The sequence below is a fragment of the Schistocerca cancellata genome, chromosome 6 (assembly GCF_023864275.1).
Source record: "Schistocerca cancellata isolate TAMUIC-IGC-003103 chromosome 6, iqSchCanc2.1, whole genome shotgun sequence".
NCBI lineage: Eukaryota > Metazoa > Arthropoda > Insecta > Orthoptera > Acrididae > Schistocerca > Schistocerca cancellata.
This window is the reverse complement of record NC_064631.1, coordinates 5,085,795-5,108,076: the sequence shown is the minus strand read 5'-3', so window position 1 is coordinate 5,108,076 and position 22,282 is coordinate 5,085,795.

The following is a 22,282-nucleotide window of genomic DNA, read 5'->3' as shown; positions in this document are numbered from 1 at the left end:
GAGACCAGTATTTGATTCCGAACACCACTGCAGTTTTACTGTATCCCTTGGACCTTCACATTGACGATGAAACAAAGACAGTGCTTTTGATTTAATACAAATGGCACAATGCCGACTTAAGTACAAGAGGAGTGACTCTCTCATTGTTTGTGGTTTGCTTTCAGCGTTTCCTGGGAGACCAGTATTTGATTCCGAACACCACTGCAGTTTTACTGTATCCCATGGACCTTCACATTGACGATGAAACACAGACATTGCGTCGGGATTTAATACAAATGGCACAATGCCGACTTAAGTACAAGAAGAGTGACTCTCTCATTGTTTGTGGTTTGCTTTGAGCGTTTCCTGGGAGACCAGTATTTGATTCCGATGCACCACTGCAGCTTAACTATATCCCTTGGACCTTCACATTGACGATGAAACATATTAATTGCTTCGTGATTTAATACAAATGGCACAATGCCGACTTAAGTACAAGAAGAGTGACTCTTCTCATTGCTCTGTAGTTTGCTTTGAGCGTTTCCTGGGAGACCAGTATTTGATTACGATGCACCACTGCAGCTTTACTGTATCCCTTGGACCTTCACATTGACGATGAAACACAGAAACTGCGTCGTGATTTAGTACAAATGGCACAATGCCGACTTAAGTACAAGAAGAGTAACTCTTCTCATTGTTTGTAGTTTGCTTTGACCGTTTCCTGGGAGACCAGTATTTGATTCCGAACACCACTGCAGTTTTACTGTATCCCTTGGACCTTCACGTTGACGATGAAACACAGACATTGCGTCGGGATTTAATACAAATGGCACAATGCCGACTTAAGTACAAGAAGAGTGACTCTCTCATTGTTTGTGGTTTGCTTTGAGCGTTTCCTGGGAGACCAGTATTTGATTCCGATGCACCACTGCAGCTTTACTGTATCCCTTGGACCTTCACATTGACGATGAAACACAGAAACTGCGTCGTGATTTAGTACAAATGGCACAATGCCGACTTAAGTACAAGAAGAGTAACTCTTCTCATTGTTTGTAGTTTGCTTTGAGCGTTTCCTGGGAGACCAGTATTTGATTCCGAACACCACTGCAGTTTTACTGTATCCCTTGGACCATCACATTGACGATGAAACACAGACATTGCGTCGGGATTTAATACAAATGGCACAATGCCGACTTAAGTACAAGAAGAGTGACTCTCTCATTGTTTGCGGTTTGCTTTGAGCGTTTCCTGGGAGCCCAGTATTTGATTACGATGCACCACTGCAGTTTTACTGTATCCCTTGGACCTTCACATTGACGATGAAACACAGAAACTGCGTCGTGATTTAGTACAAATGGCACAATGCCGACTTAAGTACAAGAAGAGTAACTCTTCTCATTGTTTGTAGTTTGCTTTGAGCGTTTCCTTGGAGACCAGTATTTGATTCCGAACACCACTGCAGTTTTACTGTATCCCTTGGACTTCCACATTGACGATGAAACACAGACATTGCGTCGGGATTTAATACAAATGGCACAATGCCGACTTAAGTACAAGAAGAGTGACTCTCTCATTGTTTGTGGTTTGCTTTGAGCGTTTCCTGGGAGACCAGTATTTGATTCCGATGCACCCCTGCAGCTTAACTATATCCCTTGGACCTTCACATTGACGATGAAACATATTAATTGCGTCGTGATTTAATACAAATGGCACAATGCCGACTTAAGTACAAGAAGAGTGACTCTTCTCATTGCTCTGTAGTTTGCTTTGAGCGTTTCCTGGGAGACCAGTATTTGATTACGATGCACCACTGCAGCTTTACTGTATCCCTTGGACCTTCACATTGACGATGAAACACAGAAACTGAGTCGCGATTTAGTACAAATGGCACAATGCCGACTTAAGTACAAGAAGAGTAACTCTTCTCATTGTTTGTAGTTTGCTTTGAGCGTTTCCTGGGAGACCAGTATTTGATTCCAATGCACCCCTGCCGCTTTACTGTATCCCTTGGAACTTCACACTGACGAAAAAAAACACAGTTATTGCGTCGTGATTTAATACAAATGGCACAATGCCGACTTAAGTACATGAAGAGTGACTCTTCTCATTGTTTGTGGTTTGCTTTGAGCGTTTCCTGGGAGACCAGTATTTGATTCCGATTCACCCCTGCAGCTTTTCTGTATCCCTTGGACCTTCACATTGACGATGAAACACGGAAACTGCGTCGTGATTTAGTACAAATGGCACAATGCCGACTTAAGTACAAGAAGAGTAACTCTTCTCATTGTTTGTAGTTTGCTTTGAGCGTTTCCTGGGAGACCAGTATTTGATTCCGAACACCACTGCAGTTTTACTGTATCCCTTGGACCTTCACATTGACGATGAAACACAGACATTGCGTCGGGATTTTTAATACAAATGGCACAATGCCGACTTCAGTACAAGAAGAGTGACTCTCTCATTGTTTGTGGTTTGCTTTGAGCGTTTCCTGGGAGACCAGTATTTGATTACGATGCACCACTGCAGCTTTACTGTATCCCTTGGACCTTCACATTGACGATGAAACACAGAAACTGCGTCGTCATTTAGTACAAATGGCACAATGCCGACTTAAGTACAAGAAGAGTAACTCTTCTCATTGTTTGTAGTTTGCTTTGAGCGTTTCCTGGGAGACCAGTATTTGATTCCGAACACCACTGCAGTTTTACTGTATCCCTTGGACCTTCACATTGAGCATGAAACACAGACATTGCGTCGGGATTTAATACAAATGGCACAATGCCGACTTAAGTACAAGAAGAGTGACTCTCTCATTGTTTGTGGTTTGCTTTGAGCGTTTCCTGGGAGACCAGTATTTGATTCCGATGCACCGCTGCAGCTTAACTATATCCCTTAGACCTTCACATTGACGATGAAACATATTAATTGCGTCGTGATTTAATATAATGGCACAATGCCGATTTAAGTACAAGAAGAGTGACTCTTCTCATTGCTGTGTAGTTTGCTTTGAGCGTTTCCTGGGAGACCAGTATTTGATTACGATGCACCACTGCAGCTTTACTGTATCCCTTGGACCTTCACATTGACGATGAAACACAGAAACTGCGTCGTGATTTAGTACAAATGGCACAATGCAGACTTAAGTACAAGAAGAGTGACTCTTCTCATTGTTTGTAGTTTGCTTTGAGCGTTTCCTGGGAGACCAGTATTTGATTCCGAACACCACTGCAGTTTTACTGTATCCCTTGGACCTTCACATTGACGATGAAACAAAGACATTGCGTCGGGATTTAATACAAATGGCACAATGCCGACTTAAGTACAAGAAGAGTGACTCTCTCATTGTTTGTGGTTTGCTTTGAGCGTTTCCTGGGAGACCAGTATTTGATTACGATGCACCACTGCAGCTTTACTGTATCCCTTGGACCTTCACATTGACGATGAAACACAGAAACTGCGTCGTGATTTAGTACAAATGGCACAATGCCGACTTAAGTACAAGAAGAGTAACTCTTCTCATTGTTTGTAGTTTGCTTTGAGCGTTTCCTGGGAGACCAGTATTTGATTCCGAACACCACTGCAGTTTTACTGTATCCCTTGGACCTTCACATTGACGATGAAACACAGACATTGCGTCGGGATTTAATACAAATGGCACAATGCCGACTTAAGTACAAGAAGAGTGACTCTTCTCATTGCTCTGTAGTTTGTTTTGAGCGTTTCCTGGGAGACCAGTATTTGATTACGATGCACCACTGCAGCTTTACTGTATCCCTTGGACCTTCACATTGACGATGAAACACAGAAACTGCGTCGGGATTTACTACAAATGGCACAATGCCGACATAAGTACAAGAAGAGTAACTCTTCTCATTTTTTGTAGTTTGCTTTGAGCGTTTCCTGGGAGACCAGTATTTGATTCCGAACACCACTGCAGTTTTACTGTATCCCTTGGACTTTCACATTGACGATGAAACAAAGACATTGCGTCGGGATTTAATACAAATGGCACAATGCCGACTTAAGTACAAGAGGAGTGACTCTCTCATTGTTTGTGGTTTGCTTTCAGCGTTTCCTGGGAGACCAGTATTTGATTCCGAACACCACTGCAGTTTTACTGTATCCCATGGACCTTCACATTGACGATGAAACACAGACATTGCGTCGGGATTTAATACAAATGGCACAATGCCGACTTAAGTACAAGAAGAGTGACTCTCTCATTGTTTGTGGTTTGCTTTGAGCGTTTCCTGGGAGACCAGTATTTGATTCCGATGCACCACTGCAGCTTAACTATATCCCTTGGACCTTCACATTGACGATGAAACATATTAATTGCGTCGTGATTTAATACAAATGGCACAATGCCGACTTAAGTACAAGAAGAGTGACTCTTCTCATTGCTCTGTAGTTTGCTTTGAGCGTTTCCTGGGAGACCAGTATTTGATTACGATGCACCACTGCAGCTTTACTGTATCCCTTGGACCTTCACATTGACGATGAAACACAGAAACTGCGTCGTGATTTAGTACAAATGGCACAATGCCGACTTAAGTACAAGAAGAGTAACTCTTCTCATTGTTTGTAGTTTGCTTTGACCGTTTCCTGGGAGACCAGTATTTGATTCCGAACACCACTGCAGTTTTACTGTATCCCTTGGACCTTCACGTTGACGATGAAACACAGACATTGCGTCGGGATTTAATACAAATGGCACAATGCCGACTTAAGTACAAGAAGAGTGACTCTCTCATTGTTTGTGGTTTGCTTTGAGCGTTTCCTGGGAGACCAGTATTTGATTCCGATGCACCACTGCAGCTTTACTGTATCCCTTGGACCTTCACATTGACGATGAAACACAGAAACTGCGTCGTGATTTAGTACAAATGGCACAATGCCGACTTAAGTACAAGAAGAGTAACTCTTCTCATTGTTTGTAGTTTGCTTTGAGCGTTTCCTGGGAGACCAGTATTTGATTCCGAACACCACTGCAGTTTTACTGTATCCCTTGGACCTTCACATTGACGATGAAACACAGACATTGCGTCGGGATTTAATACAAATGGCACAATGCCGACTTAAGTACAAGAAGAGTGACTCTCTCATTGTTTGCGGTTTGCTTTGAGCGTTTCCTGGGAGCCCAGTATTTGATTACGATGCACCACTGCAGCTTAACTGTATCCCTTGGACCTTCACATTGACGATGAAACACAGAAACTGCGTCGTGATTTAGTACAAATGGCACAATGCCGACTTAAGTACAAGAAGAGTAACTCTTCTCATTGTTTGTAGTTTGCTTTGAGCGTTTCCTGGGAGACCAGTATTTGATTCCAATGCACCCCTGCCGCTTTACTGTATCCCTTGGACCTTCACATTGACGAAAAAAAAACACAGTTATTGCGTCGTGATTTAATACAAATGGCACAATGCCGACTTAAGTACAAGAAGAGTGACTCTTCTCATTGTTTGTGGTTTGCTTTGAGCGTTTCCTGGGAGACCAGTATTTGATTCCGATTCACCCCTGCAGCTTTTCTGTATCCCTTGGACCTTCACATTGACGATGAAACACAGAAACTGCGTCGTGATTTAGTACAAATGGCACAATGCCGACTTAAGTACAAGAAGAGTAACTCTTCTCATTGTTTGTAGTATGCTTTGAGCGTTTCCTGGGAGACCAGTATTTGATTCCGAACACCACTGCAGTTTTACTGTATCCCTTGGACCTTCACATTGACGATGAAAGAAAGACATTGCGTCGGGATTTAATACAAATGGCACAATGCCGACTTAAGTACAAGAAGAGTGACTCTTCTCATTGTTTGTGGTTTGCTTTGAGCGTTTCCTGGGAGACCAGTATTTGATTCCGATTCACCCCTGCAGCTTTTCTGTATCCCTTGGACCTTCACATTGACGATGAAACACAGAAACTGCGTCGGGATTTACTACAAATGGCACAATGCCGACATAAGTACAAGAAGAGTAACTCTTCTCATTTTTTGTAGTTTGCTTTGAGCGTTTCCTGGGAGACCAGTATTTGATTCCGAACACCACTGCAGTTTTACTGTATCCCTTGGACCTTCACATTGACGATGAAACAAAGACAGTGCTTTTGATTTAATACAAATGGCACAATGCCGACTTAAGTACAAGAGGAGTGACTCTCTCATTGTTTGTGGTTTGCTTTCAGCGTTTCCTGGGAGACCAGTATTTGATTCCGAACACCACTGCAGTTTTACTGTATCCCATGGACCTTCACATTGACGATGAAACACAGACATTGCGTCGGGATTTAATACAAATGGCACAATGCCGACTTAAGTACAAGAAGAGTGACTCTCTCATTGTTTGTGGTTTGCTTTGAGCGTTTCCTGGGAGACCAGTATTTGATTCCGATGCACCACTGCAGCTTAACTATATCCCTTGGACCTTCACATTGACGATGAAACATATTAATTGCTTCGTGATTTAATACAAATGGCACAATGCCGACTTAAGTACAAGAAGAGTGACTCTTCTCATTGCTCTGTAGTTTGCTTTGAGCGTTTCCTGGGAGACCAGTATTTGATTACGATGCACCACTGCAGCTTTACTGTATCCCTTGGACCTTCACATTGACGATGAAACACAGAAACTGCGTCGTGATTTAGTACAAATGGCACAATGCCGACTTAAGTACAAGAAGAGTAACTCTTCTCATTGTTTGTAGTTTGCTTTGACCGTTTCCTGGGAGACCAGTATTTGATTCCGAACACCACTGCAGTTTTACTGTATCCCTTGGACCTTCACGTTGACGATGAAACACAGACATTGCGTCGGGATTTAATACAAATGGCACAATGCCGACTTAAGTACAAGAAGAGTGACTCTCTCATTGTTTGTGGTTTGCTTTGAGCGTTTCCTGGGAGACCAGTATTTGATTCCGATGCACCACTGCAGCTTTACTGTATCCCTTGGACCTTCACATTGACGATGAAACACAGAAACTGCGTCGTGATTTAGTACAAATGGCACAATGCCGACTTAAGTACAAGAAGAGTAACTCTTCTCATTGTTTGTAGTTTGCTTTGAGCGTTTCCTGGGAGACCAGTATTTGATTCCGAACACCACTGCAGTTTTACTGTATCCCTTGGACCATCACATTGACGATGAAACACAGACATTGCGTCGGGATTTAATACAAATGGCACAATGCCGACTTAAGTACAAGAAGAGTGACTCTCTCATTGTTTGCGGTTTGCTTTGAGCGTTTCCTGGGAGCCCAGTATTTGATTACGATGCACCACTGCAGTTTTACTGTATCCCTTGGACCTTCACATTGACGATGAAACACAGAAACTGCGTCGTGATTTAGTACAAATGGCACAATGCCGACTTAAGTACAAGAAGAGTAACTCTTCTCATTGTTTGTAGTTTGCTTTGAGCGTTTCCTTGGAGACCAGTATTTGATTCCGAACACCACTGCAGTTTTACTGTATCCCTTGGACTTCCACATTGACGATGAAACACAGACATTGCGTCGGGATTTAATACAAATGGCACAATGCCGACTTAAGTACAAGAAGAGTGACTCTCTCATTGTTTGTGGTTTGCTTTGAGCGTTTCCTGGGAGACCAGTATTTGATTCCGATGCACCCCTGCAGCTTAACTATATCCCTTGGACCTTCACATTGACGATGAAACATATTAATTGCGTCGTGATTTAATACAAATGGCACAATGCCGACTTAAGTACAAGAAGAGTGACTCTTCTCATTGCTCTGTAGTTTGCTTTGAGCGTTTCCTGGGAGACCAGTATTTGATTACGATGCACCACTGCAGCTTTACTGTATCCCTTGGACCTTCACATTGACGATGAAACACAGAAACTGAGTCGCGATTTAGTACAAATGGCACAATGCCGACTTAAGTACAAGAAGAGTAACTCTTCTCATTGTTTGTAGTTTGCTTTGAGCGTTTCCTGGGAGACCAGTATTTGATTCCAATGCACCCCTGCCGCTTTACTGTATCCCTTGGAACTTCACACTGACGAAAAAAAACACAGTTATTGCGTCGTGATTTAATACAAATGGCACAATGCCGACTTAAGTACATGAAGAGTGACTCTTCTCATTGTTTGTGGTTTGCTTTGAGCGTTTCCTGGGAGACCAGTATTTGATTCCGATTCACCCCTGCAGCTTTTCTGTATCCCTTGGACCTTCACATTGACGATGAAACACGGAAACTGCGTCGTGATTTAGTACAAATGGCACAATGCCGACTTAAGTACAAGAAGAGTAACTCTTCTCATTGTTTGTAGTTTGCTTTGAGCGTTTCCTGGGAGACCAGTATTTGATTCCGAACACCACTGCAGTTTTACTGTATCCCTTGGACCTTCACATTGACGATGAAACACAGACATTGCGTCGGGATTTAATACAAATGGCACAATGCCGACTTCAGTACAAGAAGAGTGACTCTCTCATTGTTTGTGGTTTGCTTTGAGCGTTTCCTGGGAGACCAGTATTTGATTACGATGCACCACTGCAGCTTTACTGTATCCCTTGGACCTTCACATTGACGATGAAACACAGAAACTGCGTCGTCATTTAGTACAAATGGCACAATGCCGACTTAAGTACAAGAAGAGTAACTCTTCTCATTGTTTGTAGTTTGCTTTGAGCGTTTCCTGGGAGACCAGTATTTGATTCCGAACACCACTGCAGTTTTACTGTATCCCTTGGACCTTCACATTGAGCATGAAACACAGACATTGCGTCGGGATTTAATACAAATGGCACAATGCCGACTTAAGTACAAGAAGAGTGACTCTCTCATTGTTTGTGGTTTGCTTTGAGCGTTTCCTGGGAGACCAGTATTTGATTCCGATGCACCGCTGCAGCTTAACTATATCCCTTAGACCTTCACATTGACGATGAAACATATTAATTGCGTCGTGATTTAATATAATGGCACAATGCCGATTTAAGTACAAGAAGAGTGACTCTTCTCATTGCTGTGTAGTTTGCTTTGAGCGTTTCCTGGGAGACCAGTATTTGATTACGATGCACCACTGCAGCTTTACTGTATCCCTTGGACCTTCACATTGACGATGAAACACAGAAACTGCGTCGTGATTTAGTACAAATGGCACAATGCAGACTTAAGTACAAGAAGAGTGACTCTTCTCATTGTTTGTAGTTTGCTTTGAGCGTTTCCTGGGAGACCAGTATTTGATTCCGAACACCACTGCAGTTTTACTGTATCCCTTGGACCTTCACATTGACGATGAAACAAAGACATTGCGTCGGGATTTAATACAAATGGCACAATGCCGACTTAAGTACAAGAAGAGTGACTCTCTCATTGTTTGTGGTTTGCTTTGAGCGTTTCCTGGGAGACCAGTATTTGATTACGATGCACCACTGCAGCTTTACTGTATCCCTTGGACCTTCACATTGACGATGAAACACAGAAACTGCGTCGTGATTTAGTACAAATGGCACAATGCCGACTTAAGTACAAGAAGAGTAACTCTTCTCATTGTTTGTAGTTTGCTTTGAGCGTTTCCTGGGAGACCAGTATTTGATTCCGAACACCACTGCAGTTTTACTGTATCCCTTGGACCTTCACATTGACGATGAAACACAGACATTGCGTCGGGATTTAATACAAATGGCACAATGCCGACTTAAGTACAAGAAGAGTGACTCTTCTCATTGCTCTGTAGTTTGTTTTGAGCGTTTCCTGGGAGACCAGTATTTGATTACGATGCACCACTGCAGCTTTACTGTATCCCTTGGACCTTCACATTGACGATGAAACACAGAAACTGCGTCGGGATTTACTACAAATGGCACAATGCCGACATAAGTACAAGAAGAGTAACTCTTCTCATTTTTTGTAGTTTGCTTTGAGCGTTTCCTGGGAGACCAGTATTTGATTCCGAACACCACTGCAGTTTTACTGTATCCCTTGGACTTTCACATTGACGATGAAACAAAGACATTGCGTCGGGATTTAATACAAATGGCACAATGCCGACTTAAGTACAAGAGGAGTGACTCTCTCATTGTTTGTGGTTTGCTTTCAGCGTTTCCTGGGAGACCAGTATTTGATTCCGAACACCACTGCAGTTTTACTGTATCCCATGGACCTTCACATTGACGATGAAACACAGACATTGCGTCGGGATTTAATACAAATGGCACAATGCCGACTTAAGTACAAGAAGAGTGACTCTCTCATTGTTTGTGGTTTGCTTTGAGCGTTTCCTGGGAGACCAGTATTTGATTCCGATGCACCACTGCAGCTTAACTATATCCCTTGGACCTTCACATTGACGATGAAACATATTAATTGCGTCGTGATTTAATACAAATGGCACAATGCCGACTTAAGTACAAGAAGAGTGACTCTTCTCATTGCTCTGTAGTTTGCTTTGAGCGTTTCCTGGGAGACCAGTATTTGATTACGATGCACCACTGCAGCTTTACTGTATCCCTTGGACCTTCACATTGACGATGAAACACAGAAACTGCGTCGTGATTTAGTACAAATGGCACAATGCCGACTTAAGTACAAGAAGAGTAACTCTTCTCATTGTTTGTAGTTTGCTTTGACCGTTTCCTGGGAGACCAGTATTTGATTCCGAACACCACTGCAGTTTTACTGTATCCCTTGGACCTTCACGTTGACGATGAAACACAGACATTGCGTCGGGATTTAATACAAATGGCACAATGCCGACTTAAGTACAAGAAGAGTGACTCTCTCATTGTTTGTGGTTTGCTTTGAGCGTTTCCTGGGAGACCAGTATTTGATTCCGATGCACCACTGCAGCTTTACTGTATCCCTTGGACCTTCACATTGACGATGAAACACAGAAACTGCGTCGTGATTTAGTACAAATGGCACAATGCCGACTTAAGTACAAGAAGAGTAACTCTTCTCATTGTTTGTAGTTTGCTTTGAGCGTTTCCTGGGAGACCAGTATTTGATTCCGAACACCACTGCAGTTTTACTGTATCCCTTGGACCTTCACATTGACGATGAAACACAGACATTGCGTCGGGATTTAATACAAATGGCACAATGCCGACTTAAGTACAAGAAGAGTGACTCTCTCATTGTTTGCGGTTTGCTTTGAGCGTTTCCTGGGAGCCCAGTATTTGATTACGATGCACCACTGCAGTTTTACTGTATCCCTTGAACCTTCACATTGACGATGAAACACAGAAACTGCGTCGTGATTTAGTACAAATGGCACAATGTCGACTTAAGTACAAGAAGAGTAACTCTTCTCATTGTTTGTAGTTTGCTTTGAGCGTTTCCTGGGAGACCAGTATTTGATTCCGAACACCACTGCAGTTTCACTGTATCCCTTGGACTTCCACATTGACGATGAAACACAGACATTGCGTCGGGATTTAATACAAATGGCACAATGCCGACTTAAGTACAAGAAGAGTGACTCTCTCATTGTTTGTGGTTTGCTTTGAGCGTTTCCTGGGAGACCAGTATTTGATTCCGATGCACCCCTGCAGCTTAACTATATCCCTTGGACCTTCACATTGACGATGAAACATATTAATTGCGTCGTGATTTAATACAAATGGCACAATGCCGACTTAAGTACAAGAAGAGTGACTCTTCTCATTGCTCTGTAGTTTGCTTTGAGCGTTTCCTGGGAGACCAGTATTTGATTACGATGCACCACTGCAGCTTTACTGTATCCCTTGGACCTTCACATTGACGATGAAACACAGAAACTGAGTCGTGATTTAGTACAAATGGCACAATGCCGACTTAAGTACAAGAAGAGTAACTCTTCTCATTGTTTGTAGTTTGCCTTGAGCGTTTCCTGGGAGACGAGTATTTGATTCCAATGCACCCCTGCCGCTTTACTGTATCCCTTGGAACTTCACACTGACGAAAAAAAACACAGTTATTGCGTCGTGATTTAATACAAATGGCACAATGCCGACTTAAGTACATGAAGAGTGACTCTTCTCATTGTTTGTGGTTTGCTTTGAGCGTTTCCGGGGAGACCAGTATTTGATTCCGATTCACCCCTGCAGCTTTTCTGTATCCCTTGGACCTTCACATTGACGATGAAACACGGAAACTGCGTCGTGATTTAGTACAAATGGCACAATGCCGACTTAAGTACAAGAAGAGTAACTCTTCTCATTGTTTGTAGTTTGCTTTGAGCGTTTCCTGGGAGACCAGTATTTGATTCCGAACACCACTGCAGTTTTACTGTATCCCTTGGACCTTCACATTGACGATGAAACACAGACATTGCGTCGGGATTTAATACAAATGGCACAATGCCGACTTCAGTACAAGAAGAGTGACTCTCTCATTGTTTGTGATTTGCTTTGAGCGTTTCCTGGGAGACCAGTATTTGATTACGATGCACCACTGCAGCTTTACTGTATCCCTTGGTCCTTCACATTGACGATGAAACACAGAAACTGCGTCGTCATTTAGTACAAATGGCACAATGCCGACTTAAGTAGAAGATGAGTAACTCTTCGCATTGTTTGTAGTTTGCTTTGAGCGTTTCCTGGGAGACCAGTATTTGATTCCGAACACCACTGCAGTTTTACTGTATCCCTTGGACCTTCACATTGACGATGAAACACAGACATTGCGTCGGGATTTAATACAAATGGCACAATGCCGACTTAAGTACAAGAAGAGTGACTCTCTCATTGTTTGTGGTTTGCTTTGAGCGTTTCCTGGGAGACCAGTATTTGATTCCGATGCACCCCTGCAGCTTAACTATATCCCTTAGACCTTCACATTGACGATGAAACATATTAATTGCGTCGTGATTTAATATAATGGCACAATGCCGATTTAAGTACAAGAAGAGTGACTCTTCTCATTGCTGTGTAGTTTGCTTTGAGCGTTTCCTGGGAGACCAGTATTTGATTACGATGCACCACTGCAGCTTTACTGTATCCCTTGGACCTTCACATTGATGATGAAACACAGAAACTGCGTCGTGATTTAGTACAAATGGCACAATGCAGACTTAAGTACAAGAAGAGTGACTCTTCTCATTGTTTGTAGTTTGCTTTGAGCGTTTCCTGGGAGACCAGTATTTGATTCCGAACACCACTGCAGTTTTACTGTATCCCTTGGACCTTCACATTGACGATGAAACAAAGACATTGCGTCGGGATTTAATACAAATGGCACAATGCCGACTTAAGTACAAGAAGAGTGACTCTCTCATTGTTTGTGGTTTGCTTTGAGCGTTTAATGGGAGACCAGTATTTGATTACGATGCACCACTGCAGCTTTACTGTATCCCTTGGACCTTCAGATTGACGATGAAACACAGAAACTGCGTCGTGATTTAGTACAAATGGCACAATGCCGACTTAAGTACAAGAAGAGTAACTCTTCTCATTGTTTGTAGTTTGCTTTGAGCGTTTCCTGGGAGACCAGTATTTGATTCCGAACACCACTGCAGTTTTACTGTATCCCTTGGACCTTCACATTGACGATGAAACACAGACATTGCGTCGGGATTTAATACAAATGGCACAATGCCGACTTAAGTACAAGAAGAGTGACTCTTCTCATTGCTCTGTAGTTTGTTTTGAGCGTTTCCTGGGAGACCAGTATTTGATTCCGATTCACCTCTGCAGCTTTTCTGTATCCCTTGGACCTTCACATTGACGATGAAACACAGAAACTGCGTCGTGATTTACTACAAATGGCACAATGCTGACTTAAGTACAAGAAGAGTAACTCTTCTCATTGTGTGTAGTTTGCTTTGAGCGTTTCCTGGGAGACCAGTATTTGATTACGATGCACCACTGCAGCTTTACTGTATCCCTTGGACCTTCACTTTGACGATGAAACACAGAAACTGCGTCGTGATTTAGTACAAATGGCACAATGCCGACTTAAGTACAAGAAGAGTAACTCTTCTCATTCTTTGTAGTTTGCTTTGAGCGTTTCCTGGGAGACCAGTATTTGATTCCAATGCACCCCTGCCGCTTTACTGTATCCCTTGGACCTTCACATTGACGAAAAAAAACACAGTTATTGCGTCGTGATTTAATACAAATGGCACAATGCCGACTTAAGTACAAGAAGAGTGACTCTTCTCATTGTTTGTGGTTTGCTTTGAGCGTTTCCTGGGAGACCAGTATTTGATTCCGATTCACCTCTGCAGCTTTTCTGTATCCCTTGGACCTTCACATTGACGATGAAACACAGAAACTGCGTCGTGATTTACTACAAATGGCACAATGCTGACTTAAGTACAAGAAGAGTAACTCTTCTCATTGTGTGTAGTTTGCTTTGAGCGTTTCCTGGGAGACCAGTATTTGATTCCGAACACCACTGCAGTTTTACTGTATCCCTTGGTCCTTCACATTGACGATGAAACAAAGACATTGCGTCGGGATTCAATACAAATGGCACAATTCCGACTTAAGTACATGAAGAGTGACTCTCTCATTGTTTGTGGTTTGCTTTGAGCGTTTCCTGGGAGACCAGTATTTGATTCCGATGCACCACTGCAGCTTAACTATATCCCTTGGACCTTCACATTGACGATGAAACATATTAATTGCGTCGTGATTTAATACAAATGGCACAATGCCGACTTAAGTACAAGAAGAGTGACTCTTCTAATTGCTCTGTAGTTTGCTTTGAGCGTTTCCTGGGAGACCAGTATTTGATTACGATGCACCGCTGCAGCTTTACTGAATCCCTTGGACCTTCACATTGACGATGAAACACAGAAATTGCGTCGAGATTTAATACAAATGGCACAATGCCGACTTAAGTACAAGAAGAGTGACTCTTCTCCTTGTTTGTGGTTTGCTTTTAGCGTTTCCTGGGAGGCCAGTATCTAATTCCGATGCACTACTGCAGCTTTACTGTATCCCTTGGACCATCACATTGACAATGAAACACAGACATTGCGTCGGGATGTAATACAAATGGCACAATGCCGACTTAAGTACAAGAAGAGTGACTCTTCTCATTCTTTGTGGTTTGCTTTGAGCGTTTCCTGGGAGACCAGTATTTGATTCCGATTCACCTCTGCAGCTTTTCTGTATCCCTTGGACCTTCACATTGACGAAAAAAAACACAGTTATTGCGTCGGGATTTAATACAAATGGCACAATGCCGATTTAAGTACAAGAAGAGTGATTCTTCTCATTGTTTGTGGTTTGCTTTGAGCGTTTCCTGAGAGACCAGTATTTGATTCCGATTCACCCCTGCAGCTTTTCTGTATTCCTTGGACCTTCACATTGACGATGAAACACATTAATTGCGTCGTGATTTAATACAAATGGCACAATGCCGACTTAAGTACAAGAAGAGTGACTCTTCTCATTGTTTGTAGTTTGCTTTGAGCGTTTCCTGGGAGACCAGTATTTGATTCCGATGCACCACTGCAGCTTTACTGTATCCCTTGGACCTTCACATTGACGATGAAACACAGAAACTGCGTCGGGATTTACTACAAATGGCACAATGCCGACTTAAGTACAAGAAGAGTGATTCTCTCATTGTTTGTGGTTTGCTTTGAGCTTTTGCTGGGAGGCCAGTATTTGAATACGATGCACCACCGCAGCTGTACTGTATCCCTTGGACCTTCACATTGACGATGATACACAGAAATTGCGTCGGGATTTAATACAAATGGCACAATGCCGACTTAAGTACAAGACGAGTACCTCTTCTCATAGTTTATGGTTTGCTTTGAGCGTTTCCTAGGAGGCCAGTATTTGATTAAGATGCACCACTGCAGCTGTACTGTATCCCCTGGACCTTCACATTGACGATGAAACACATTAATTGCGTCGGGATTTAATACAAATGACACAATGCCGACTTAAGTACAAGAGGAGTGACTCTTCTCATTGTTTGTGGTTTGCTTATAGCGTTTCCTGGGAGACCAGTATTTGATCACGATGCACCACTGCAGCTTTACTGTATCCCTTGGACCCTCACAGTGTGGATGAAACACAGCAAATGCGTCGGGAATTAATACAAATGGCACAATGCCGACTTAAGTACAAGAAGAGTGACTCTTCTCATTGTTTGTGGTTAGCTATGAGCGTTTCCTGGGAGGCCAGTATTTGAGTATGATGTACCACTGCAGCTTTACTGTATCCCTTGGACCTTCACATTGAGGATGATACACAGAAATTGCGTCGGGATTTAATAAAAATGGCACAATGCCGACTTAAGTACAAGAAGAGTGACTCTTCTCATTGTTTTTGGTTTGCTTTGAACTTTTCTTGGGAGGCCAGTATTTGATTCCGATGCACCACTGCAGCTTTACTGTATCCCTTGGACCTTCACATTGACGATGAAACACAGAAATTGCGTCGAGATTTAAAACAAATGGCACAATTCCGACTTAAGTACAAGAAGAGTGACTCTCTCACTGTTTGTGGTTTGCTTTGAGCGTTTCCTGGGAGACCAGTATTTGATTCCGATTCACCCCTGCAGCTTTTCTGTATCCCTTGGACCTTCACATTGACGATGAAACACAGAAACTGCGTCGAGATGTAGTACAAATGGCACAATGCCGACATAAGTACAAGAAGAGTGACTCTCTCATTGTTTGTGGTTTGCTTTGAGCGTTTCCTGGGAGACCAGTATTTGATTCCGAACACCACTGCAGTTTTACTGTATCCCTTGGACCTTCACATTGACGATGAAACACAGAAACTGCGTCGGGATTTACTACAAACGGCACAATGCCGACTTAAGTACAAGAAGAGTGACTCTCTCATTGTTTGTAGTTTGCTTTGAGCGTTTCCTGGGAGACCAGTATTTGATTCCGAACACCACTGCAGTTTTACTGTATCCCTTGGACCTTCACATTGACGATGAAACACAGAAACTGCGTCGGGATTTAATACAAATGGCACAATGCCGACTTAAGTACAAGAAGAGTGACTCTCTCATTGTTTGTGGTTTGCTTTTAGCGTTTCCTGTGAGACCAGTATTTGATTCCGATGCACCCCTGCAGCTTAACTGTATCCCTTGGACCTTCACATTGACGATGAAACATATTAATTGCGTCGTGATTTAATACAAATGGCATAATGCCGACTTAAGTACAAGAAGAGTGACTCATCTCATTGCTCTGTAGTTTGCTTTGAGCGTTTCCTGGGAGACCAGTATTTGATTCCGAACACCACTGCAGTTTTACTGTATCCCTTGGACCTTCACATTGACGATGAAACACAGAAACTGCGTCGGGATTTAATATAAATGGCACAATGCCGACTTAAGTACAAGAAGAGTGACTCTCTCATTGTTTGTAGTTTGCTTTGAGCGTTTCCTGGGAGACCAGTATTTGATTCCGAACACCAATGCAGTTTTACTGTATCCCTTGGACCTTCACATTGACGATGAAACACAGAAACTGCGTCGGGATTTAATATAAATGGCACAATGCCGACTTAAGTACAAGAAGAGTGACTCTCTCATTGTTTGTAGTTTGCTTTGAGCGTTTCCTGGGAGACCAGTATTTGATTCCGAACACCACTGCAGTTTTACTGTATCCCTTGGACCTTCACATAGACGATGAAACAAAGAAATTGCGTCGGGATTTAATACAAATGGCACAATGCCGACTTAAGTACAAGAAGAGTGACTCTCTCATTGTTTGTAGTTTGCTTTGAGCGTTTCCTGGGAGACCAGTATTTGATTCCGAACACCACTGCAGTTTTACTGTATCCCTTGGACCTTCACATTGACGATGAAACACAGAAACTGCGTCGGGATTTAATATAAATGGCACAATGCCGACTTAAGTACAAGAAGAGTGACTCTCTCATTGTTTGTAGTTTGCTTTGAGCGTTTCCTGGGAGACCAGTATTTGATTCCGAACACCACTGCAGTTTTACTGTATCCCTTGGACCTTCACATTGACGATGAAACACAGAAACTGCGTCGGGATTTAATATAAATGGCACAATGCCGACTTAAGTACAAGAAGTGTGACTCTCTCATTGTTTGTAGTTTGCTTTGAGCGTTTCCTGGGAGACCAGTATTTGATTCCGAACACCACTGCAGTTTTACTGTATCCCTTGGACCTTCACATTGACGATGAAACACAGAAACTGCGTCGGGATTTAATATAAAAGGCACAATGCCGACTTAAGTACAAGAAGTGTGACTCTCTCATTGTTTGTAGTTTGCTTTGAGCGTTTCCTGGGAGACCAGTATTTGATTACGATGCACCACTGCAGCTTTACTGTATCCCTTGGACCTTCACATTGACGATGAAACACAGAAATTGCGTCGGGATTTAATACAAATGGCACAATGCCGGCTTAAGTACAAGAAGAGTGACTCTCTCATTGTTTGTAGTTTGCTTTGAGCGTTTCCTGGGAGACCAGTATTTGATTCCGAACACCACTGCAGTTTTACTGTATCCCTTGGACCTTCACATTGACGATGAAACACAGAAACTGCGTCGGGATTTAATATAAAAGGCACAATGCCGACTTAAGTACAAGAAGAGTGACTCTCTCATTGTTTGTAGTTTGCTTTGAGCGTTTCCTGGGAGACCAGTATTTGATTCCGAACACCACTGCAGTTTTACTGTATCCCTTGGACCTCCACATTGACGATGAAACACAGAAACTGCGTCGGGATTTAATACAAATGGCACAATGCCGACTTAAGTACAAGAAGAGTGACTCTCTCATTGTTTGTAGTTTGCTTTGAGCGTTTCCTGGGAGACCAGTATTTGATTCCGAACACCACTGCAGTTTTACTGTATCCCTTGGACCTTCACATTGACGATGAAACACAGAAACTGCGTCGGGATTTAATACAAATGGCACAATGCCGACTTAAGTACAAGAAGAGTGACTCTCTCATTGTTTGTGGTTTGCTTTGAGCGTTTCCTGGGAGACCAGTATTTGATTCCGATGCACCCCTGCAGCTTAACTGTATCCTTTGGACCTTCCCATTGACGATGAAACATATTATTTGCGTCGTGATTTAATACAAATGGCACAATGCCGACTTAAGTACAAGAAGAGTGACTCTTCTCATTGTTTGTGGTTTGCTTTGAGCGTTTCCTGGGAGACCAGTATTTGATTCCGATGCACTCCTGCAGCTTAACTGTATCCCTTGGACCTTCACATTGACGATGAAACATATTAATTGCGTCGTGATTTAATACAAATGGCACAATGCCGACTTAAGTACAAGAAGAGTGACTCTTCTCATTGCTCTGTAGTTTGCTTTGAGCGTTTCCTGGGAGACCAGTATTTGATTACGATGCACCACTGCAGCTTTACTGTATCCCTTGGACCTTCACATTGACGATGAAACACAGAAATTGCGTCGGGATTTAATACAAATGGCACAATGCCGGCTTAAGTACAAGAAGAGTGACTCTCTCATTGTTTGTAGTTTGCTTTGAGCGTTTCCTGGGAGACCAGTATTTGATTCCGAACACCACTGCAGTTTTATTATATCCCTTGGACCTTCACATTGACGATGAAACACAGAAACTGCGTCGGGATTTAATATAAATGGCACAATGCCGACTTAAGTACAAGAAGAGTGACTCTCTCATTGTTTGTAGTTTGCTTTGAGCGTTTCCTGGGAGACCAGTATTTGATTCCTAACACCACTGCAGTTTTACTGTATCCCTTGGACCTTCACATTGACGATGAAACACAGAAACTGCGCCGGGATTTAATACAAATGGCACAATGCCGACTTAAGTACAAGAAGAGTGACTCTCTCATTGTTTGTAGTTTGCTTTGAGCGTTTCCTGGGAGACCAGTATTTGATTCCGAACACCACTGCAGTTTTACTGTATCCCTTTTACCTTCACATTGACGATGAAACACAGAAACTGCGTCGGGATTTAATACAAATGGCACAATGCCGACTTAAGTACAAGAAGAGTGACTCTCTCATTGTTTGTGGTTTGCTTTGAGCGTTTCCTGGGAGACCAGTATTTGATTCCGATGCACCCCTGCAGCTTAACTGTATCCCTTGGACCTTCACATTGACGATGAAACATATTATTTGCGTCGTGATTTAATACAAATGGCACAATGCCGACTTAAGTACAAGAAGAGTGACTCTTCTCATTGTTTGTGGTTTGCTTTGAGCGTTTGCTGGGAGACCAGTATTTGATTCCGATGCACCCCTGCAGCTTAACTGTATCCCTTGGCCTTCAAATTGACGATGAAACATATTAATTGCGTCGTGATTTAATACAAATGGCACAATGCCGACTTAAGTACAAGAAGAGTGACTCTTCTCATTGCTCTGTAGTTTGCTTTGAGCGTTTTCTGGGAGACCAGTATTTGATTACGATGCACCACTGCAGCTTTACTGTATCCCTTGGACCTTCACATTGACGATGAAACACAGAAATTGCGTCGGGATTTAATACAAATGGCACAATGCCGACTTAGGTACAAGAAGAGTGACTCTCTCATTGTTTGTAGTTTGCTTTGAGCGTTTCCTGGGAGACCAGTATTTGATTCCGAACACCACTGCAGTTTTACTGTATCCCTTGGACCTTCACATTGACGATGAAACACAGAAACTGCGTCGGGATTTAATACAAATGGCACAATGCCGACTTAAGTACAAGAAGAGTGACTCTCTCATTGTTTGTGGTTTGCTTTGAGCGTTTAATGGGAGACCAGTATTTGATTCCGATGCACCCCTGCAGCTTAACTGTATCCCTTGGACCTTCACATTGACGATGAAACATATTAATTGCGTCGTGATTTAATACAAATGGCACAATGCCGACTTAAGTACAAGAAGAGTGACTCTTCTCATTGCTCTGTAGTTTGCTTTGAGCGTTTCCTGGGAGACCAGTATTTGATTACGATGCACCACTGCAGCTTTACTGTATCCCTTGGACCTTCACATTGACGATGAAACACAGAAACTGCGTCGGGATTTAATACAAATGGCACAATGCCGACTTAAGTACAAGAAGAGTGACTCTTCTCCTTGTTTGTGGTTTGCTTTTAGCTTTTCCTGGGAGGCCAGTATCTGATTCCGATGCACTACTGCAGCTTTACTGTATCCCTTGGACCTTCACATTGACAATGAAACACAGACATTGCGTCGGGATGTAATACAAATGGCACAATGCCGACTTAAGTACAAGAAGAGTGACTCTTCTCATTGTTTGTGGTTTGCGTTGAGCGTTTCCTGGGTGACCAGTATTTGATTCCGAACACCACTGCATTTTTTCTGTATCCCTTGGACCTTCACATTGACGATGAAACACAGAAACTACGTCGTGATTTAGTACAAATGGCACAATGCCGACTTAAGTACAAGAAGAGTGACTCTCTCATTGTTTGTAGTTTGCTTTGAGCGTTTCCTGGGAGACCAGTATTTGATTCCGAACACCACTGCAGTTTTACTGTATCCCTTGGACCTTCACATTGACGATGAAACACAGAAACTGCGTCGGGATTTAATACAAATGGCACAATGCCGACTTAAGTACAAGAAGAGTGACTCTCTCATTGTTTGTGGTTTGCTTTGAGCGTTTCCTGGGAGACCAGTATTTGATTGCGAACACCACTGCAGCTTTTCTGAATCCCTTGGACCTTCACATTGACGATGAAACACAGAAACTGCGTCGTCATTTAGTACAAATGGCACAATGCCGACTTAAGTACAAGAAGAGTGACTCTCTCATTGTTTGTAGTTTGCTTTGAGCGTTTCCTGGGAGACCAGTATTTGATTCCGAACACCACTGCAGCTTTTCTGTATCCCTTGGACCTTCACATTGACGATGAAACACAGAAACTGCGTCGGGATTTAATACAAATGACACAATGCCGACTTAAGTACAAGAAGAGTGACTCTCTCATTGTTTGTGGTTTGCTTTGAGCGTTTCCTGGGAGACCAGTATTTGATTCCGAACACCACTGCAGCTTTTCTGTATCCCTTGGACCTTCACATTGACGATGAAACACAGAAACTGCGTCGTGATTTAGTACAAATGGCACAATGCCGACTTAAGTACAAGAAGAGTGACTCTTCTCATTGCTCTGTAGTTTGCTTTGAGCGTTTCCTGGGAGACCAGTATTTGATTCAGAACACCACTGCAGCTTTTCTGTATCCCTTGGACCTTCACATTGACGATGAAACACAGAAACTGCGTCGGGATTTAATACAAATGGCACAATGCCGACTTAAGTACAAGAAGAGTGACTCTTCTCATTGTTTGTGGTTTGCGTTGAGCGTTTCCTGGGAGACCAGTATTTGATTCCGAACACCACTGCAGCTTTTCTGTATCCCTTTGACTTTCACA